Source organism: Lissotriton vulgaris, chromosome 10 (genome assembly GCF_964263255.1).
Source record: "Lissotriton vulgaris chromosome 10, aLisVul1.2, whole genome shotgun sequence".
NCBI classification, from domain to species: Eukaryota; Metazoa; Chordata; class Amphibia; order Caudata; family Salamandridae; genus Lissotriton; species Lissotriton vulgaris.
The window spans coordinates 448,927,845-448,951,947 of record NC_141698.1 but is presented as its reverse complement, the minus strand read 5'-3'; the positions used below and the strand labels follow the sequence as shown (position 1 = coordinate 448,951,947).

The 24,103-nt window shown below is 48.0% G+C and overlaps 1 protein-coding gene across 1 annotated transcript in view; it reads left to right on the top strand.

Annotated features, from left to right (window-relative positions):
• IFT140 (intraflagellar transport 140) overlaps window positions 1–24,103 on the top strand; it is a 1,373,663-nt gene that overhangs the window by 543,465 nt on the left and 806,095 nt on the right. The window lies entirely within an intron of this gene.

Sequence of the window (24,103 nt, the reverse complement as noted above, 5' to 3'; positions counted from 1 at the left end):
ATGGACGGTGGAGTCCGCTCCGGTGGGCTGAAGCGCCTGGTGGTAGATTGTACTTGCTGAAGCCCAGTGAGTCTTGTCCTGTATGGGACAGCTGTGCAGCCACAACTCGGGGCACACATCGGAGCATGGTGGTGGTGTGGGACACTCTCTGGACTGGGGGGAGGGGGGGTGGCAGTGGGGCTCCCTTTTGACTCTTGGCCTGATGCTCACTGCCATTGGAAATCAGTGCCTTCGGACTTTACCTGTCTGCCGGATATCTGGGATAGGCATGTGAGGTACTACTCCTCACACCCGGGAGGAACACAGAAAGTGATACCCGCTTTGCCCAAACATAAACCTGCCCTCCTGATCCTGCAACCACCCTGGTACCCTACACACAGACCTGCAGCAAGCAGACCCTACAGGATCCCTGCACTGGGCAGCCTTGCTTAAGGTCCTCTAGAGGCCCGAGCCGGATTAGGGCCTTGTCTGTTCGAGCCATCTGGCTGTGCGATCCAACTGTGAGAAAGGGTGCCCCCAGTTTCCCGCACATCGCAGCGATGGGGAAAGCTAGAGCAAAAAATGACTGGAGCTCTGGTGGAACTAGGGGCTGTCACCCCAATCAACAGCAGGAGACCCAGTGCAAAACAGTTAACTAAGATATTAGCAGCTATAGCAGACACCAACTCTACCCTTCACCAAGATATAAGTACAGTGTCAGTGGGGCTGGGATTATTTTGCATGGAACATCATAAATTAGCGGAGAGAGTGGAAGTTGTTGAAACATCCATCGCTGACCTTCACTCCACGCACCAATCGCTGGCATATCAAGTTAAGGAACTTTCTGAACGAGTCTGCACCTTGGAATTCAGTGCAGAGGACGCTGAAGGCCAGAACAGGAGGAATAATTTCCGAGTGACTTAAGTGCCTGAAGGAATAGAGGGCAAGGATATGGTAACCTTTCTTGAAACATGGCTCAGCGAGGTGGTAGCCCTGAAGGGCCTGTCCACCATCTACAGTCTTGAAAGACACCACCGAGTCCCCGCCCACCAGCTTTCGCCCGGCCGGCCTTCACGCCCAGTGGTGACAAGACTCTTGCACTTCAGAGATGGAGACACCCTCCTGCAGAAAGCAAGAATAGATAGCCCATTTATGGTCAATAACATACAGGTATCCATTTTTCCTGACTACACACCTGAGGTGCAACGATGTAGGGCATCGTTTGTCGAAGTTAAGAGAGCACTCCGGAAGCGGGCCTGCAGTACTCCTTGCGCTTCTCGGCCAGGCTCTGCATACAACTAGATGAAAAGACCCATTTTTGTGATGATCCTTGGGCAGCCTGGGAATGGATCGAAACCTACCGGGCTGGGAATCTATAACTAAAGGGAGGGCTTTCTCGGCTTGAGAACAACATTGGGAAACGGGCCAGGAGGCGGTCCAAACGAAGACCTCTAAGAAACCAACCTCGTCCCTAACTGAAAAAGAAAGGGTGGCAGCGCTTCAGGCAGTGGCCAAAATTATAAAGCCTAGAGACTCTTAATCGAACAGGGGGTCCCCTTCAGTGAAAGGCACAAGAGATTCTGACTCAGATCCCCCCAGGGCAGATAGTTTCCAGTTACCGACCATCACCTCTAAGTTGGCTGATTACCTCTAAGTAAAGTGCTTGACACAAGATTATGCTGAGAAGTGGGGTGGGCCACTCTGCTGGTACTGGGAGATGCCAAACTGGACACCACTTCTGTATTTGTCGGCGTGGACCAGCTTGAGCTCCATGACTCGTGCATATCCATCTTGAAGGCTACACCCAAACTTAATTTGGGTCTCCTGTGAAAGTTCGATGTGGCATTCACGGTTTGGGCGGCTGGCCATTGCCAGACTGTTCTGGGAAAAGGGAGTTTGGCTTTGTTGGCCGTTTGTTTTAGTTTGTATTGTTCTGCTCTACTGCAGGGGCGGTGCTAATTTGATTTTGGGGGCCTGAGGGGGGGCAGGGATGGGGGTCGGGATAGAGACTGATCTACTGTACATGTCATCTGTACCTTGCACGCTGAAATTCCTGACGTGGAATATCAAAGGGATGGGGTCGGTGTCGGATTCTGTAGATCTGTCCCGAACGTCAAGACATGCTGAACCAAAATCCACAGGAGCGAAGATGTAGTCTCTTGACTGTAGTCGGGTATAGCCACCTCAGACCACTGAGACAAACTGAGGATAGACTGATACCCCCAAGGAGTGGAGAGACACGGAAGGACCACCTGGGCGTCTTTCAGGGGAGATTAGTTGAGGGCGGGCAATCCTGCAGCTGGGCGAGAGAAATAGAAGAAAGAAGATTAATCGGAGGTAAATTATTATGCAGCATTAATGTTAATTCACCTTGTATGCTAACCCAGACTTACCGGCATCTGGCAGTGAAGGGCTTAAATACAGACTTCTTGACAATGTAGTACTTTATCACTAACACCTTGTATTAGGACACTTTTTCCATGTGGCAGACACCTTAGCAGAATGGAGTTGATAAAGTCTCTTCAAAGAAGGAGTGTGGTAGGTTTATTGGCAGAGTTGTAAATGGTGAATGTCTCTCTAAAAAAAAAAAGGAAATAATTCAACAAAAGGACTTCCTGAAATCCGGTATGAAGAGTATAGTCTTCCGAGGATTAGAATGCTTTCTAAAAAATCCCTTATAAATAGCAGGAATCAAGATTAGTAGGATTTCTTAATTCTTTCACCCCAAAAAAATTTTTTAAAGGTCAGAGTTATCCGACACAATCATCATACTCAATTGACTCTCCAGTAAAAATAAATGCATGCATAAATAAATAAAAAAATTACCTTAGCCTCAGTAACGTTTCCGTATTACTCCGCGCTAAAAAGCAAAAATTTGAAAGTGCAGAAAACAGAATAATACCAAAACTTCAGAACGACGCGACTCACGCCAACACAGGGAAAAGGCAACACACGCCTCGCGTCCGAGGCGAAAGGAAGCGGAATCAGGGAAACACCCTCACGTTCGAAAATTAACCGCGTTATGCGGTAAGTGAGCAAAAATGCAGAACGTGAGCAGAGAGTCAGAAAAAGACAGCGCAATAAAAAGTCTGCTAATCCAAAAGATTAATTGGGAAAGAAGGTAGGCAATGGTAGCGCTGGGAAGCCAAAGGACTATTCCAGGGAGGAGAATGACTCGAAGCAGGAACAGCACAGAAGTCTCCAGCAAGCACTCGAGTAAACAGGAAAAGGGGCGTGGTCCAATACAGGAAGAGAAGCCAAGCACCTGATGTACTGAGCTGACCGTCTATATGCTGAAACAGGTCAGCTGATCGCCACTAGAGCAGTCTGGGAAAGCATACCAGCTGTGAGCCCTCACAAGGCATTCTGGGACTGGTAGTCTTATAGTTTGACAGAAAAGGGAAGGGAGAGAGGCCTGACTGCTGACAGTCGGTATCCAAATGACATAACATACATAGATATCTACGAAGGAGGGAGGTACAGTTCGCCCTCCTGCAAGAGACACCTCTTATACAGTCTGAAGTGGAGAAATTGCATAGACGTTGGAGGGGGCAGATCTATGCAACCAAATTCTCTGCATTTGCATGGGTAGTGTCAATTTGGATAATTGCCTGAATACCCTTCGAACCCCTTAATACCTTGGTTGACAAGGAGGGTAGATATGTATTTGTGAGAGGAAGGCTGCTTAGGCATGAGATCACATTGGGTACCGCACACGCCCCTAACCAGGAACAGGGTCTCTTTCTCCAAGGCATCTCGGCTCATATCGACCTATCCTCCTGCACGACACTCAATGCTCAATTGTTAGCGGCCGGCCCTTTGGGTTGTAGGCGAATGGCTGTGTAATTATATAAAGGTACAATAAAGGTTTAAAAAAAGGAGTAAACCAGGAACAGGGTCTCTTTCTCCAAGGCATCTCGGCTCATATGGCAGGGGTAGACATGATGTTAGGAGGGGATTTCAACTGCGTAGCTGACAGCACGTTAGATTGGTCGCACCCCCTACTGCTGGGAGTCCAGGCTCACCGTACTATGGCAGCACTGAAGGCCTGGATAGGACACTGGGGGGTTGGACGATGTATGGAGGATACAACACAACATCAGTATAACGAAGACTATTCATACTACTCATCCATGCATCTGTTACATACTAGGATAGATGCCTTCCTGCGTTCTCCTGGTCTAGGGCACTCTATCACACACACACACGTAATACCCTGATCGTACCTTCTCAGACTTTAGTCCATTATTATTGTCCTTCCAACCACTGGTGAAACGCCCCCTGATCCCACTGTGGCGGCTCAACCCGTTGATGTTGGAAGGTCCCTATTTCTGGGAATCCCTGGCACGACCATTGACACTTACTTTTCCACAAATGCGCATACAGCATTCACAACACTGGTTGAGTGGGAGGCGTTTAAAGTAGTGATGAGGGGGTTCTGCCTGTGACAGTCAATTGGGGCTTAGCAGGAACTACATCAAGAACAAAGAAACCTCATACCGCTATGTCCAGATACGCCATTCCCTACTCACGGCCATCCCCTCCGGGGCGGATTTACCAGAGTCATCCCCGCTGGAGGATCGTCTCCTCACTGACTTCATGATTGAACGCGCGACATCCTTGACATACCGCAAGCTCCTCAATAATTTACCTGACCCGCTGACATCATTGAAAGAACGATGGGAAGGGGAAGTGGACGTCCTGGACGAACACGAATGGAATGAGGCACTAGCGTCCCCAAAAGAGGTAGGCATCTCAGCCAGGCTGAGACTTGTACAGCTTAAGGTCCTACACAGAGTATATTACACAAGGACACTACTACATAGCATCCATAGAATACAACATCCTTACTGTCTCCGTGGCTGTGGGGAAGAGGGGTCCTTCTTCCATACAATCTGGGATTGCCCACGTATCCCAGACTATTGGAGACAAATAATGCGCACTGTGTCACAGACTCTGGAGACCTCTCTGCTTCCAGAACCGCGGCAATGTCTCTTAAATGTGTGGGGACCGAATGACCTGTCCAGATGTGGCCAACTTTGGGTTACGTTAGGCATGATAGTGGCCAAGAGGGATATCGCTCAGCGCTGGGGGGGCGGCAGAACTACCGACGAAGTCGCAGTGGTGCATGAATATGGATAAGATAATGGTGACAGAGAGGGCGGTATACTTGAGTCGTGCATGCCCGGGGAAGTGGAACAAGATATGGACCCCATGGAATGTATACCGAGGTGAAATTTGTGATCCTCTGCCAGAGGATGACCCTTTGGAATCTGATGAAGAGGGAGAGGTAGGCTGAGGGGATAAGAGAAGGGTTCAGAGGGGAGAGGATATTGTGAGTGGGAAGGGGTCCGGGTCCCGAGGAGTTGGCAGTATGGATAGACAGGCTTGGGATTGTTATACAGTAACACATAGGTACACGGGCGTTGCTGCCCGTCACAGTGGGTTTGAATCCGTGAAAATAAATAGTAACGCATACTGTTGGGTAGAATTTTAATACAGCTATACAGCACTGATTACTTATGGATGACCGCAATGTGATTTCCTCATTGTTCTTTTTTGTTATTTTTATAAAACACAGAAAACCAAAACCATTACTGATTAGCAACATGACGTCAGTTTTGTACCTTTTACATTGCCGTGTGATGGACCTTCACTCTTTAGCAAAGTGATCAAGTATGGACCTATCCTCCTGCACGACACTCAATGCTCAATTGTTAGCGGCCGGCCCTTTGGGTTCTAGGCGAATGGCTGTGTAATTATATAAAGGTACAATAAAGGTTTAAAAAAAAAAAAAAGAACAAAGAACCCTGGAAGACAAATTACCTAGACAATATGCAAGGCCCCGACACCACTAAATGGGAACTATTAAATAATACCAGAGTAGTCTATCATCAGGCCCACGAAAGACTGAGGTGCCACGACTACAGGGGGTACTTCACTAGAGTGCAGGAGGAAGATGGCAGACCTGGGCGCTTACTGGCCTGGTTGATTAGACCAGAGACACATGGCTCTCCAATCACGCATATTTGCAAAAGCACAAATCATCCTGTTCATGACCCGAAGGCCATTAACACCCTGTTTAGAGACTATTATGACTCCTTGTATACAAGGCCCCACCAAGTGCCCCAGGAGGAACAACAAATCTTTCTTACATTGCTCCCTCTTAAACTACTGGAAATTCAGGAAATCCTGGCAGCCATTAAGAGTATGGCCACAGGCAAGATCATGGGCCTAGATGGTCTCCCGCTGAATTTTACCCTGCATACACTTAGAAACTGGCTCCCCACCTAGGGACTCTGTGTGCAGAATCACTAAGATTTGGGCAGCTTCCTGCGTCCACAAGGGATGCCCTAGTGATCCCACTCTCTAAGAAGACCACCCAGGGAGCCTACATCACAGAATTCCGACCACTCTCCATGCTTAATTTGGACTTATGAATCCTTAGCAGAGTACTAGCGCTCCACCTATTACCACACATGTCGACACTCATCCATTCGGATCAGGATGGTTTTATCCCCACCCAGAATACATCGTTCAACCTTCATAGGCTGTACAGGGTGCTCTACCATCCCGGGGTAAACTTATACCAGAGTCATCACATCTGTCAATAGACCTCAAGGAGGCTTTTGACGCTATACAGTGGGATTTCCTGCTAGAAATTATGCAACACATGGGATTGGGGGTCAAGTGGGTGAAGTGGGTCAAAATACTATATGAACACCTCAAGGCCAGAGTTAAGACAGGCAAGATGGTATCCACACAATATTGAATCTTCCGTGGTACCCAACAGGAGTGCCCACTGTCACCCCTTTTATTTGCTCTGGCGATAGAACCCTTTGCAGCGTTGTTTGGACAGGGAGGTGAAAGAGTGGGCCTCACGGTTGGGGGAAGAGTACATATCATCTCACTTTATGCAGCTGATCTCCTGATCTATCTTAATGATGCGGTGCGAGGTTCTGAAGTGACGCTTGTAATCTTGAGCAGATTTGAACAAGTGTCCGGCCCAAAGGTTAATATAAACATGACTTATTTGTTCCCCACTTTTCCGAACCTTCCACGGCCACTGGACCTCAACTGGGCCCCCTCCTCCTTCAGATACCTAGGGCTACACATCTTCCACTCCTTGGAGGATTTGAGAGAGGTGAACCAAGAAGAGCGTTTGGAGCCCTTCAAACTTGTGTACCCTTCTGGTGCACCCTACGCCTCCTGATAATGGCCAAGTATCCCTGCCAAAGATGTTCATGCTGCCACGCCTTTTATATTTCTTTCCTAACCTCCGAAAGGTGGTATGCGCTGGATGGTGTAAACAAATAGATTCCCAGCTGCGAGAACTTATATGGGAAAGGGGGCGTCGGAGGATGTCCTTAGCAGTGTTGCCCCGTCCTATGACAGATGGAGGTCTGGGGGTACCAAACTTCGAGCTTTACTTCCTAGCTGCCATACTACAATGGCTGGCACAATGGCTATTGGGCCTAGGTCCAGAGGGGACGGACTTGACAAACTCTGGCGACCGTACCACACTATTGATAGCTAGAATGTTAGACCCATGTCTGATTATCCCCCACCGATCTGTGCTACAAACCACCGCCCTGCAGTGTTGAAAACGCTGCGTGGCCAAAAAAGTAGAATCGCCTCTGTACGCCCGAGCACAGCCCCTGATAGGCCTACCATATGGCAACCCTAGTACGATATTTACCTCTGACCAATCATCAGCTTGGACGGAGGTGGGTTTGGAGTCTGTGGGGGATTGCTATCAGCAAGCTACCCTCGCCCGCTGGAAGACTTGGTTGAGAGCTTCAGACTCCAGGCAGGACAATTCCTGCAGTACGAGACTCTGATTCGAACGTTTAAAGGGCTGTGGAACAACGGACGAGAAGAACCCACAACTCATGTGGTATTGCAGGCCATTCTCACTCTAGGAGGAGATAGACTCCAGGTAAAATGGTTTTATAACTCCTTATCTGAAATGTTCCATCCCCCATTACAAAACCTCAGTAATAATGGGAAATTATATTACACAAGGAGATTTCAGACCCGGAGTGGGCTAAAATTTCGTCAGACCATAAACGGGTCTCTCGTTAAATATAGACAGTTTAATTATACCCACGTGACATATATGACCCCCCACAGGCTCTGTTCTGCCTATGGAGGTGATATTTGTAACTGTCAGAGATGCGGCTACAACTACAAGTATTTCATCCACATGACTTGGGAAAGTGACAAAATAAACAGATTCTGGTCGGAAGCCCTACAATTGATAGGTGCTACAACAGGGCGTGCACTTGAACACTCTATCCGGTCACACCTGCTGGGACTATTCCCCTGACCAATCAAATGCAAAATAAGCACAAAGTTTAAAGACCTGGCTAGTCCTAGCTAAAAGAACAATAGCTCTAACCTGGAAATCCAGTGGCGGTCCCACAGTCGGAGACTAGAAAAGAGCTGTGACTCACTGGGCAGATGCAGAGGGTAGGACATTAGCTAGGTAAGACGCATGTGGACTGAGACAACACACTATGGAGGAACCCTGGTGAGAAGTTCTTGCAAACTGGGAAAACCCGGGGGGGGGGGGTGGGTCTCGTAGTGGGTCCATTAGTGGAACTGAGGAAGGCGACAACAGTCCACACTTAGACAGAGAACAGGAACTGACCGCCTAAGCAGATGTCAGGAATACAACACACACTGGTATGAATAGTAACACAATATAAGATCTGGTACCACATGACCGCCTGAATACCCTGCATGTTACCCCGCGACCCTGTCATGCCCAATGCCCCACTTTTTTCCCTTCCCTCCCTGTCGTGCCTGACACTCTCATCCCTCCCTCCGGGACCCTTTCCTCTCCCCCTGACTGACTTATATCTTCCGCCGCCGCCCAAAACACAGAGCAATTGTTAATAAGTAGTTAAGTATTGAATGTTATAATCTGGATTATTTCCCCTAGGTGATCCCTTCCTCGCACCAAATGATATATGATTCTAAGATGCTAATTGCAAGTTTAATAAGCTGTTAATGCGCGACCATGTTGAGCTTCAAATTGTGCATCGTGTAATGTTGAGAGCTGATATATCTGACAAATGCTGAATTGAAATGCAAAAAAAAATATGTTTAAAAAAAGGTGGAAACCTGACGCTGATAGATACTGATGTCAAGGTTGTTACCACATTGCAGCCTGTTTCCCTATTTCTTCTTTCCCTCCCTTTCTCATTTTGGATCACTTCCACCTATTTTCAAAGCATTTGTTAAGGTTTCTAGGCTAAATGCTTGCACTTCAGTGAAATTAGCCCCTCCTGCTCCTCTTCCTAAGACATTTCCTACAACTTCAGTGTCTTGGGTAGGAGAAGAAATGCTGCATGATTAAACAATCTATGAGGCCAAGGATATAACGAAGAAAGTCATAAGTTCGTTTTTATCTTTTGCCGTCTCTTTAAACAATGCCCCTTACGTCAGAACCCTTTCTCATTCTTGATTCTTCTAGGCCGAATCCTTGCCAAGACTTGATCTATTCTGCAGATTTGTCGAGCCATGTTCTGATTCCATCCCAAATAAGCAGGAGGAGGCCAAGAATAGAGCCTCCACTGGCTCTGACATTCAGGGGAAACTTCAGCACTGGACTCAACAACTATATGCACCAATGTTGTAAGCAGTCTAGATACAGAACATTCTTCTGCATTCTAAACCTGCTTCCTCAAGAATAGCTCCATCTTCTCTGGTAAATCCTTTCTCTGCAGGGATTATTTTTAATAGGCAATTCTTGATTACTTGGTCCAGACCTCGCTCAGAATAGTCTATATTGAAATCATTCTGCAACAAATACAAAAAGCTCAAACACATCCGTTGGTATGAGATGCTTCAGCACAATCTGCTGTTTTTACTGTAACCTTAAAAAAGGGATTGGTCCTGCTCTTTTTATCATTGGTTAGCAATGAGGCAAAGGTTCAGTAATGATAGTTTACACTCTTCAACAGTGGGAGAATATAGAAACGTCTGCAAAATGTTTCTTTCAGCTGCTGGAAATCCCTTTAGACTCTCATAAGGCTGAGGGGGCTGCAGAATTTGCAAAGGTGTACGGAACTGGCTGGACCGAAAAGCTAGCACTTTAATAGCTCAGTTTGCATGTTAAGGCATACTTTGTTTTGCACCTTCCATAACAGAATTCAGATTTAACTTTGCTGGGCATACAAGGTGTTCACAGCTGTAGATGAGATTCTGCAAAAATGCAAGGTCGGTTTAATAGCAGCTAATTCCTTAAATACCTTTCATCTGTTCCTCAAAGGTAGGTAAATGTATGCCCTTCTCTGATCTTGAAGTCTTTTAAAGTCAGAAAGGACTCCAAAGGGTGAAAACATGCCTCTGATAAAAAAGCACAAAGTTTAAGCTAAAATAAAAAATCACCTATTTAATCAGCTGCCACAAACCAGGATTCTTCAAATTAATCCCGCTGTCCTTCCCCTTGGAGTTCAAGAGCTCCACTTGTAATCTTGGAGTTTGAAACCCCAGGAGGACGGAAACACATCCATTGGATTGATTTAATAAATGACAGAATGTCCTCACATTTTAATTAGGTTAATAATAAGGTTAATATGTTGTACCCATGAAGAATGGAGTCAATGGGTCTAAACTGGATTGTGTTCAGATTTAACTTTAGAAAGATGGTTCCAAAGTCATGTAGGTCTCGTACCCTCTTGCTTGATTTTGTTCATTTGGGTCAGTTACAGAGGAGGATTGTTTACCATCATCTGTTTCTAAATGAAATTAGTCCCTGGAGCCTCAATCAAAGAACATAGTAATACACATCCTTATATTTTTTCATTTTTTTTTATTGTAATAACAAGCTCCATACAATCGCACATCAGATGGCATCGGAAGTTCGTTGGGATTTACAAATAAAGACAATCATACAATCATTGTTGACAATATAAAGATCACGGTCCCGGAAGGGCAGCAATCTTGTAGCGTATCCACCCCAGAAGCCACCAAAGTAAAACGGGCCAACCTCCGAGCATCTTTAATGGCTCACTCCCCCCTATCCCTCCAGGGCTATGGTGCGTCCATCCTTGCCAGCGATCAGAATCCTTTGGACCAGAGGAGGCAGGGCAACCCATGAAATCATCAGAAGCAGTGCATTCACTAGATGGGGACCAGCATACATTAGTCAGGAGCATTAACAGATGGAGTATCCAGCATTTCCCCTCTATACCGTCTCCATGCTGACCACATTTTCTCCCACTTCTTGGGGCAACCTCAGCTTTGACAGATTACTTTCTCAGCCCGTTGGCACCAGTCCAGGTCCCGCTCCCATTCTTCCACCGTTGGTAGGAGGTCACTCCCCCACAACCTAGCTATGTTCCTCTTGGCTACCATACTTGCCAGAGCCAGCCACAATTTGTCCCATTTCGGCCAGGTGACGTCGCCCGTCACACCCAGGACATGCCATCTGGGTTCCAGTGGGACTTCTGCACCCACCACTTCTGACATAATGCCTGTGAGCCTGAACCAGTAAGCCCAGACTCTAGCACAATCCCATAAGATGTGGAAGAAGGTACCCTCCTCCCCACACCCCCTATGCAGAACTGTGAAGCAACATATCCTATCCTATATTGTACCATGCATGGGGTATATGAACGATGTAGAATGCGCAACTGGACCAGCCTAAACCTGGCGCGTATTGCCACCTCCCGGGGATACTGCAAGGCCTCCCCCCAGTCGTCATCCTCTAACAATCCAATATCCGACTCCCACTTTTCCCGCAGAGGTCCCAGTGGGTCTGCCAGGATATTAATGAGCTTCTTATATGTGAGGGAAATAGCTTTATCGATCATGGGGTCAATCAACAACCTGTCCTCCAACGGGGCGTATTCTGGTATTTGTTCCCCCTGACTCAAATGTCTGTGCAGGGCATGTCTAAGCTGTTGGTCATGTAAAAACTCCCCCCTCCCCATTTGAAATTCCTCCTGTAAGGTATCAAACCCCATCATACCCCCCCTTTTCCAGATATCCCCTAACACATCGATACCGATGAGGCTCCATGTACGAAGATCTTGTAATTTCGCAACCTCTGGGAGGAAATTCCCACGCCACAGTGGGGTCTGCGCCTTGAGTTTCGCCTCCCAGCTTAGCAATTTCGTCGCCCGCTTCCATACCCCTACCACCGCTGCCATTTGGGGTTGCAAAGTCAGGCCACGCCTGCCCCTCGTATAGAGAGCTGCTAAGTACGTACCACTACCGAAGGCCATGCGGTCCACCCTGTATGCCGGCTCCTCCTGCGGTGCAAACACCCACCCATTGATGTTAATCAACTGCGTCGCCCAGTAATAAAGACGGATATCCGTAACTGCCAGTCCCCCCTCATAAGGCCCCAGCTGTAATTTCTTGAGAGCTATTCTCGGACATCTCCCACTCCATAGTAGAGAGTGCTGTTCCGACTCGACCATCCTAAAAATTTGTTCTGGGACACGGAAGGGCGTGCTTTGCAAAACATATAACAGACGAGGAAGGCCCATCATTTTAAATAAGACAGCGCGCCCCATCAAGGATAGCAGGAGAGTTTTCCAATGCTCCACATCCCCATGTAGCCGTTCCAGTTGGGCCAACCCGTTCAGTCGCAGGAACTCTGTTTCTGACTTAGTCACCCCGATACCCAGATACCTAAATAGCTCCCTCCAGACTAGGCCCCTACAGTCCTCAGCTAGACACGGTTGCGGCCCCGCCAGAACGTGGCCAAGGGACTTATCCCAGTTGATACGGTATCCGGAGTAGTCTCCGAACGTACGCAAAATTACCATCAGTCTCTGAATGGAGTTGGTCGGACGCTGCACATATAGTAACACATCGTCAGCATAGAGTGATATGCGCCCCTCCCAGCCCCCTCCCAGGTCTATTCCCCACACCATGGAGCCTGTGCGTACCCAGCACACCAACGGCTCCAAGGCTATGGCAAACAGGGTCGGGGAGAGCGGGCAAACTTGTCGCGTGCCTCGGACAGGTGGAACTCCCTCGACAGAGCCCCATTGACTCGGACCCTCACAAGCGGCTCAGTGTATAACACCTTTATCCACATTCGAAAGTTCTCTCCAAAGCCAAATTTCTCCAAAACGGCATAGATATTCTGCCATTCTATACTATTGAAAGCCATGTGGGCGTGAAGAGACAGTAGAGTAAATACCGCCTGTAATACTCCAAAAAGGCGCCGCAGATTGAGCCGCGTACTTCTGTGGGGCATAAAGCCCGACTGATCCGGGTGGATCAGCGACTGAACAACCGCCCCCAACCTGGTGGCCAGGATCTTTCTGATGATTTTTGTTTCATAGTTAAGAAGGGAGATGAGTCTGTATGGGGAAACGACCTGAACAACGATTTCTAAACAACGAGTGGGCTTAACAACGATTCATAAACAACGACCTGGGACTGAACCACGACCTCCTTAACAACTACTTCATTAAACAACGAGTGACCTTAACAACGACTCCAAATTTAAACACAAACATTTTTTCATTTATTTAAATTACACTTCAAATGTAAACTATTTTTAATAAACATATATTGATATTTTTTATAAAATGTCGACTAATTTACAGTCAGTTTTAATTTACCTGGTTTTAAATGGCCAGTAGAAGTCACTGTAGGATTGTTTTAAGGCGGGAGGACCACGGGCAAGGACAATGGGCGCAGGGATTTCACTGTCTATTCCAGTCACGAAATCAATTACCACCTTCAGAGACGACCGTGTTACAGCCTCATTCAGCCCTATAGGTTGAGATTCCTTGGACTCATTATTGCCATGTGTGTGGGCTCTCCCGGCTGACAGTGTCTGCGCCTTGTAATATTGTGGGGTGCTGCAGAAGAACCACAGAGCTGCTGCTGTCTGGCTTCCCTAGCCCCCACCCTCACAGCCCGCTGTCACCTAAGATTGTGAGACACTGGGCACAGCCACAGATGCTGCTGGTACTGCCCTGTCCACTTAATATCGTCACAGGTCACAGCTGGATGCTTTTCGGCACGTTCTGGTTTTTTTTTAGGACAATAGAAATTGTATTCTGGACACTGTAGCTCAGTTTCTACAAGCACAAACAATGCACAAGGAAGATAGACCAGAGCGTAGGGAAGAGAAAAGGCCCAGAATTGATTTACTGTATTGTACCGAGATTTATTTTGTAACTTGGGATTTAAAAAAATGACAGGAAGATATATCTAAAAACCATACTAACTAATGTTTTTACAAGTTTAAATGAATCATCGTTTTTAACCCAGTAGTAGATTCGGTTTAAATGTAAATAGAATTTATTTCGTGGTTCAGTGAGTCGTGGTTAAAAACATAGTGGTTGGGAATTGGTCGTTGTTTAGCCTTCGCGGTTTAGGCACTCGTGATTATAGAGGTAGTTGTTTAATCATACAACCGTCTGTATGAACTGCACAGGTCTTGCGGTTTGCCGTCCTTATGAATCACTACTATTGTTGCGGACCAGAGATCCTTCGGAAGCTTCCCCACCTGTTTTGCCTCGGTGAACATGCACAACAGATGCGGTGCTATTCTACTTGACATGCATCCAAACGCCTCTGCCGGATATCCGTTAGAACCCGGCGCCTTCCCCGCCTGTAAGTCCCCCATGGTGTCTTCTACCTCCTTGACAGTGATGTCAGCCTCCAAGATTTCCATGTCTGCAGGGTCCAAGGTGGACATCTGTAGGGGGGACAGGAAGTCCCTGCATTCGTGCTCTCGCCGAGCAGTGTGGGGCCGATATACTTCCTCATAATAGAGCGCAAACTCCTCGGCTATACCCATGCTCGTGTCCTTCACCGTACCATCCGCCGATCGAATCCCCGGCACCCAATTACGTTCCCTGTCCCGTTTCTCCAGCCAGGCTGTCATCCTATTGGCCTTATCCCCTAAGTCATACACGCGCCTCTGGATGGCCAAGGCGCGTGATCTCGCCTGGTTGGCCAGTACATCCTTCAGATCTTTTTCTATGAGCCGTAACCTATGTCGCCGATCCTGTTCCTGCTCCTGCGTCGCCCCCCTGGCGCTCCCTAGGGCAGAGAGATCTAGTTCTAACTGTTTAATTTGAGAATACTTAACCTTGCGACGTTTTCCAACCTCCGCCTGTACAAAGCCCCTGGTCACTGTCTTATAAGCCTCCCACACTATACCATGAGACCTAACAGAACCCACATTTTCTTCAAAGCATTGATCTACCCGCTCCCTAAACTTCTCCTGAAACTCCTGATCTTTAAACAAAAAGGCATCAAGCCGGGGGGGGATTGGCCCACTCTCGTTCAGGACCCCGCAATTGCATCTCTATCGGGGAGTGATCGGAGATCCCTTTTGCTTTATGGTGTCCCCCCTTGAAGAGGTCCATATGACCCACCTGCGTAAATATGTAGTCAATCCTAGATCCTGAGCCGTGTGCTGCGGATATATATGTGTACTGTCGAGTGTGAGGATTGTGCGCCCTCCAGAGTTCCCCCAAGCCCATAGCATGCACATAATCCCTTAGCGGACCCATCCCCCCGAGCAGGTAGAGCCCGTGACCTATCTAAATCCCTAGCTATGACCTCATTCATGTCCCCCCCAGGACCAGTATTTCAGACGGCAGATCCAAGAGTAGTTTCCCAAAATCGGGGAGGGTGGTACTATGCAACTTTGGGGGAATGTAGAGCGAACAAAGGTTAAGCAACAGACCTTCCCACTGGACAGACAGTGCCGGGTAGCGCCCCATGGGGTATAACCATTGTCTCCCAAGTATCAGCGGGAACAAATTTTTAATGAGTATTCCCACCCTTATGGATCCAGTAGTGAAACCTGCATGAGCCCACAGCGGGTAGCCGAATCTGTTAAGGGCCTTATAGTGGTTCCCAATCAGGTGAGTTTCCTGGAATAGGACAATATCCGGGGCATGTCTACGAAGATATAGAAGCACCATAGTGCGCTTAATTTTGTTCTGCAGCCCATTAACATTCCAGGACAAAATATTGACTTGTTGTGTCCGTGACGTATGCATCATAGATAACTATCTGATACACCATTAGGGGTGATTACCCCTATCCCCCACCTCCTGCCTGTCCACCCTGAGGGCAGTTGGAGCCAAAACATATGCATAATAAAACGACAAAAATGCAAAAATAAAAACTGTCAACCGACCCCCCCATCCCTAGAACTCCCCCCCCCTCCCTGCCACCCTGCTGCGCCGGCCAACATGGCCCGACATACCCCAACAAGCAGAGCGCCTATAGCCCTCACAACGAAAACCTAGGGGGTGAATGGTTCAACCAGCTCGACAACCTGAGGGACCCTCCCAGCCCTCACCTCCATCAGATCAACCCTCTCACCATCTCCGATCCCGGGGGACGACACAAAAAATATGCATTTACGATACAAATAGTAGGACTATCCCCCCCCAATTAACACAAACAGTTCGGATCACTGTGCTCAATAAAGGCTAGGAACCCCCCCCCCTGGGGGGTGTCCCCTGGGACTTTGCCCTCCATTATAACAATGTCTCAGCAGTTCCATACACAGGAGAGTCATTATACGTTACTTGCACTGCGCTCATCACATCAAGCTAGACCCATCTGCCTCATCCCAGGTCCGGCGAGGCCGATAGGCTCCGAGTCCTGTTCCGCCTGGGTGGTCGAAAGCCGCCCCGCTGTCGCCGCGCCCTCTCCGCGGAGTCTAGAGAAGAAGTCAGAGATGGGATGTCCTTGTCTCTCCAGGTGCCTCCTGGTCGAGGCCCTCCTGATGACTGCACGTTTTCCTCCATCCATGTGTGGACCTCCTCCGGGGACGTGAAAAAGAAGGATTTCCCATTCGCTAAGTGCTTGAGACGTGCTGGAAAGAACATCATTTATCCAGTATTATGGGTGGCTTTCATAGATTCACATGCCTGAATCATTCCCCGTCGTCGAGACGGGAGTCTCCGGTACATAGAAAAGTAATGTCCGATAGACATATATAGAGAAACATAGGCCTAAGGGCCTCACCTTAGTAGCCTATCTATGTCCTTTTGTAAAAAGGACCAAACTCCAGAAGGTAGCCAATCAGCTATCACCTCCCTCTAGAACCTTCTGTCAGGAGCCTCAGTCTCTCAGATTTTCTACCGCACGTTGTGCTAGGGAGTCTCCACATGAGTTCTCCTCAGGTTTCCTTGTTTAAACTCTTTTCTTCACAGAAACTGGATATTTTCTTCACAGTTCTACCATGGCTGATCAACAGAAGAAGGGTCTCTTCAGAGCTTGCTCTTCTTGTGGTAAGAAGAGGCTCCATATTGATGATAAGCATGAGGCCTGCTTATACTGTCTTTATCGGGACCATACACCAAAAGAATGTAGAGTTTGTAGAACCTTCTCTACACAGACTCTAAAAGACAGAGAAGGACGACTAATACTCTGGCTGAACAGGCTGAAAACCAGAGACAACCTTCAGTCTTCCTTCAGAGGACGGTGAGATAGCTTCTGTTTCCTCTAAATTATCCTTGAAAAGGCCAAGGGTTACTTCCCCTAGCCCTACAGACGTTCCTCCTAAAAAGACTGTCAAAAAGTCTTCAGAGGCAAAATCCACAACATCTGACAAGGAGGTTCCTGCCTTCAGGAAGCCTGCGCCGTCGTCGACGACGACTTCGTCAACGCTTTCCTCAGCGCAGAAGAAGACTGTGTCTCCAGTCTATGTTTCGACGACGAAGGTTTGGACGACGGCGTCGTCAGCCTTCTCATCGACGACGACGACAACTCCATCGTCGACGGCGGGTAAGCCTGTGTCGTCGATTATCATCATTAAAAAGCCATCGACGACGATAAAGATTTCGTCGACGACGTCGACAACGACATCAGTGCCGTCGACGAAGACATCGACGACGATGAGGACACCGTCGACGAGTCCACCGTCCACGAAGGTACCGTCCACGAAGGTACCGTCCACGAAGGTACCGTCGACGACATCATCGTTGACTCCATGGAAGCAATCTGAGCTGATTTCTCCGTCGACAGCTGCGATTCAGCCGTCTACCATCCCACCATCGAAGAAAAAAACAATAACGCCAGACTTAACGTCTCCCAATAGGGTGCAAAGGTTGCCCCCAACTCGCCTACTGCAGGAAGACGACTCAGACGAGGATCTGGAAGGACAGGCCACCAGTCCTTCACACCTAATAGTGAAGTGCCAAAGCACTGACGATGAGGGGGATGCAGTGGAATTTACAGAAGAGACTGTGCATGCACAAGTCCAGACGCAAGTCACGCCTATGGTATGCCTTCCAGCGTCTATAGTTTCAGATTTGCAGTTCTTGATTCAAGACTACAAGCAGCGATTTCCTGAGTCGCCCTCTGCTCCATCAGCGGGAACAAATCCAGCTGCATCTGTACCGACGCCATCTTCACGTAGACCACCACCATTAGTGATCCGTCAGGAAAGAGAGCCAGTGCAGGATATCTTGTCTTCTGACGAGGAAGTTGAAGAACTGGAGGATGGAGAGGTCCAAGATGACCAGTCTGACCATAGAGACGATGAGGACTACATCGCTCATTCTCCTGCCACACCTAGGGCCACTACCTCAGACTTACCGCCAGTGGACAAAAGGCGGATTTCACAACTTAGTGGAGAGAGCGGCCAAAAGATTCCATATGACGATGGAATCTCATGAGACAGACTGTTTCCTGTACGATTTTAAAGACCCGGTCAGGAAAACAACCAGGTCAATTCCTATCATCAAACACATATGGGAGCAGGGAAAACAGCTTATGCCGACACCAGCCTCAGTCTCAGCAGTGGTACCACGGCTGGACAAAAAGTATAAGGCACCAACAACAGCGCCAGCCTGCCTTGCTGGTCATCCCAAGCCAGATTCTGTGGTTACCCAGGCGGCACAGAAAAATTCTAGAAATCCGTCATCTCCATTGTCAGCTCCACTGGACAAGGAGGGCAGGAAACTAGACAGTATTGGCAAACGCTTTTCCACCACGTCGGCAATGACTGTGAAAGTAGCTAATTCCATTGCGCTACTGGGCCGCTGCAACAGGCAATTGTGGGAGGATATTGCTCCGTATCTGGCGGACCTACCAGACACCGTGAAAGAGGAGGTTCAATCACTCCTTAAAGAGGGCCAAACATCAGCATCGGAACTTATTGATTGTGCGATGGATGTTGCAATGACCGGCTTCAGACAGCTGGCATGAGCTGCGGTCTTGCGCAGGCAGGGGTGGCTCAAAGCTACATCTTTCCGCCTAGAGGTCCAAACTAAGGTACTGGACATGCCTTACGATGGCCAACACCTCTTTGGAGAGAAAATCGACGAGGCTCTGCAAACGATCAAAAAAGATACTGACACGGCAAAGGCGCTTGGCACACTACAGTTTAGGAGCCAGTTCTTTCGAGGGAGCAGGGGTAGAGGTCAATTCTCTTACAGAGGATCTTACCAAAACAGATCCACATACTCCTATAATCAGGGCCGGTCGCAATACCAACAGCGACAGCAGCAACAAGGTCGCCAAACCTCGTATGGAAAGTCCAACTACAGGGTAAAAAAACAACGGAAAACCACTGGCGGACGCCAATGACCTTCTCCAGCAGCCAGTCCGTCCACAATCTCAATTTTTCAAACTTGGAGGAAAACTGACACACTTCATCAACAATTGGAGATCAATTACAACAGATCGATGGGTGCTCCAATTGATCCAATTCGGACATTCGTTGGAATTCAAATCAATCCCCCCGACAACTCCTCCTCGCAAAATGCAGCACAGGAATTTACGATTACTCCTTCAAGAGGTCTTTTCTATGTTGAAGAAAGGAGCAATAGAGCGAGTACCATCAGCTCACAGAGGAAAGGGATTTTATTCCCGCTTCTTTCTGATACAAAAGAAAGGGAAGAAATGGAGGCCCATCTTAGATCTCAGGGCACTCAACGCATTCTTGAAGAGTCAATCGTTCCGCATGGTTACGATCCAGGAGATTTTGGGGCTACTAGAGGAAGGGGACTTTATGACGTCTCTAGACCTACAAGACGCATATTACCACATGCCTATGCACAAAGGCCACAGGAAATTCCTCAGATTTGCAGTGGCGGGTCAACACTATCAATTCTGTGTCCTCCCATTTGGCCTCAAGTCGGCACCTCGGATATTCACCAAGTGCCTTTCTCCAGTGGCGGCTTTCCTACAACAGCATGGACACCAGATCTTACCATATCTGGACGACTGGTTGGTGAAAGCACCATCTATGGCATGCGCAGTCAAATCCTCCAGCGCCTGTCTCAATCTTTTCCAGCACCTGGGCCTGACGCTCAATCACAAGAAGTCTACTCTACAGCCCTCCCAAGTTCTTACCTTTCTCGGGGCGACATTGGATACAGAATGTTCAAAAGCATTCCCATCTCAGGAAAGACAGCACAAGCTTATCACTCTGGCCACCTCAGTGGCCTCGAAGAAAACTTTACTGGTCTGTACGTTCAAGTCCCTCTTGGGGATGATGTCTTCGTGTATCCTGCTTATTCCCCACTGTCGGCTCAGAATGTGCCCACTGCAGGAGGCCTTGACCAGGCAATGGATTCAAAGCACAGGTTCTTTCGAGGATCGCATTGTGATAACTCAGCAAATGACCAAGGCCTTACTCTGGTGGAGGTCGCCCAAGAACCTCTCACAAGTGCTACCGTTCCTGCTTCCTGCAGCCCCACATGTGGTAACAACGGACGCCTCTCTAGAGGGATGGGGAGCTGTCCTCCAGGAGTTGCAGATCAGTGGCAAGTGGGCGGACCAGGAAACGCAGCTCCATATCAACCTCCTGGAGCTGAGGACAGTTTTTCTAGCTCTGCAGGCTTTCCCACAGCGCATCAAGAACTCCCCAGTGCTCGTCAGGACCGAAAACACCACGACTATGCACTACATGAACAAGCAGGGAGGAACGCGTTCGCTCACACTATCTCGCGAATCGCAGAACATTTTGAACTGGCTTGTCCAGGCAAGGACAACATCATAGCAGATGCTCTGAGCATACAGAGTTCTATGTCCCACGAATGGGAGCTCGACCAAGAGGTGCTAGATCACATCTTCTCGGAATGGGGAACACCACAGATCGACCTTTTTGCCACCAGGGAGAACGCCAAATGCCGCAACTTCGCAAGTTGACATCCCCAGTTAAGGTCCCTCGGAAATGCATTTTCCATCGCTTGGCGCAACGTGTTTGCGTACGCCTTTCCGCCATTCCCACTGATACCAAGAATCCTCAGGAAGATGAAGACAGAGCACTGCACTCTGATTCTGGTTGCCCTGTTCTGGCCGAGGCTGCATTGGTTCACGGACCTCCATCGCCTCTCAGTTCAGCCGCCAATCCATCTGTGTCAACATCCATCCCTGCTCACGATGTCCAACGGCCAAGTACAGCACCCAAATCTGAAATCACTCAGGTTATCGGCTTGGCTCCTGAGTACCGAGAGTTCTGCCAGCTAGACATCCCGCAGGAGTGCAAAGATGTCCTCGCGAAGGCAAGAGTGGAGAGCACAAACAAAACCTATTCCTTAAAGTGGAAATGCTTTTGCATCTGGTGTAAGGACAGAGATCTACATCCCTTTCAGGTTACTCCGGAGCAACTACTACCATACCTGCTCCACCTGGCACAGTCGGGCCTTGCGCACGCCTCCATCAGAGTTCATTTGGCGGCGATTTCACGGTATACAAGAACTGCAGAAGGGCCCTCTCTCTGGTCACACAGGTTAATAAAACAGTTCCTTAAAGGACTCTACAGATCCTTTCCTCTGCCACGGAGGGTTCCACCAACATGGCATCTCAATGTGGTCCTCAACCAATTGATGAAACACCCTTTCGAACCCATCCACAGGGCAGACGTCAAATATATCTCCATGAAAACAGCCCTCCTTCTGGCACTGACCTCAGCAAGAAGGGTCTGTTAACTACAGGCTCTTTCCATACAAGATCCATTCATGCAGTTTAAGGAAGACAGAGTGGTTTTAAGAACTAATCCTTGGTTTATTCCTAAGGTCCCGTCGTCCTCCGATCATTCTTCCCAAATCCCAGCACTGCAGCTGAAAGAACTCTGCACTCTTTGGACCTGAAAAGGTGTCTTAAATTTTACCTTGACAAGACAAAACAGTTCAGGAAAACAAATCAGCTATTCATCGCCTTTAGTAGGCCAAGGAAAGGCATGCCTCTTTCAAAACAAAGTATTTCAAGATGGATATCTTCGGCAAATGCCTTTTGCCATGACAGAGCCGGACGGCCATTGCACTCAAAAGTGAGAGCTCACTCTACAAGAGCTGTGTCCACATTGGCGGCCACTGTTCGCTGGGGTGCCAATACTGGACATTTGCAGAGCAGCGACGTGGAAGTCGCCGCATACCTTCCCCAGGCACTATTGCCTGGATACGGAACTGATGCAGGATGCAGCAGTGGGCCAGGCTGTGCTTCGCCATCTATTCCAATGACGTGAGCCTTCCTCCTTCCTGCCATCCTTCGCTGGTATGCACATTTATTTACTTATTTCTTGTTATTTATTGATGGCTCATAGTCGCATGATATGTATTATCTAAAGACTGGTATATGCTGTTCCATCAGAAATGTGCATAATGTATTGCTTGCTACTCTGATTCAGGCATGTGAATCTATGAAAGACACCCATAATACTGGATAAGAAATGCGTTATTACCTGTAACTGCAGTTATCCAGTATTGGTGTCTTTCATTAAGGTCCCGTCGTCCTCCGATCATTCTTCCCAAATCCCAGCACTGCAGCTGAAAGAACTCTGCACTCTTTGGACCTGAAAAGGTGTCTTAAATTTTACCTTGACAAGACAAAACAGTTCAGGAAAACAAATCAGCTATTCATCGCCTTTAGTAGGCCAAGGAAAGGCATGCCTCTTTCAAAACAAAGTATTTCAAGATGGATATCTTCGGCAAATGCCTTTTGCCATGACAGAGCCGGACGGCCATTGCACTCAAAAGTGAGAGCTCACTCTACAAGAGCTGTGTCCACATTGGCGGCCACTGTTCGCTGGGGTGCCAATACTGGACATTTGCAGAGCAGCGACGTGGAAGTCGCCGCATACCTTCCCCAGGCACTATTGCCTGGATACGGAACTGATGCAGGATGCAGCAGTGGGCCAGGCCGTGCTTCGCCATCTATTCCAATGACGTGAGCCTTCCTCCTTCCTGCCATCCTTCGCTGGTATGCACATTTATTTACTTATTTCTTGTTATTTATTGATGGCTCATAGTCGCATGATATGTATTATCTAAAGACTGGTATATGCTGTTCCATCAGAAATGTGCATAATGTATTGCTTGCTACTCTGATTCAGGCATGTGAATCTATGAAAGACACCCATAATACTGGATAAGAAATGCGTTATTACCTGTAACTGCAGTTATCCAGTATTGGTGTCTTTCATAGATTCACATTCAACCCTCCCGCATCCCCTGGAAGGACTCACTTCTTTCTCTAACAGTATTACGCCTACCTAGCTTGGTGCGTACGAAAATCTGAGAGACTGAGGCTTCTGACAGGAAGGTTCTAGAGAGAGGTGATAGCTGATTGGCTACCTTCTGGAGTTTGGTCCTTTTTACAAAAGGACATAGATAGGCTACTAAGGTGAGGCCCTTAGGCCTATGTTTCTCTATATATGTCTATAGGACATTACTTTTCTATGTACCGGAGACTCCCGTCTCGACGACGGGGAATGATTCAGGCATGTGAATCTATGTCAAAGACACCAATACTGGATAACTGCAGTTACAGGTAAGTAACGCATTTCATATTTGATGCCCCGTTCACGAAGCTCCCTCTTCACCCCATCGAATGATCGGCGCTGTTTAGCTCTTCATTGATGGACTTTTTAGTCCACATTTGCAAAGAGTAGTTCTCTTCTGTGTCTGTTACATATTCATTCCTCTATAGTTCAGGAGCACCTTCCTGTTCTAGTTTTGTCTCTGAGTATCTATCCTCCTCAAGTTTATTTGAGATTTTAGTCATCACAACTTTCCTTGTTTTCACATGTACTGAGACTAGAGGTTCCATGTCTGGGCTGGACTCTTACTCCTAGGATTGTTAGTCCTATAGGCAGCTCTCACAAGAGATTCCAACTGCATATTCAGTGTATTCCAGGGGTAGACCAGGGGTGAGTGGG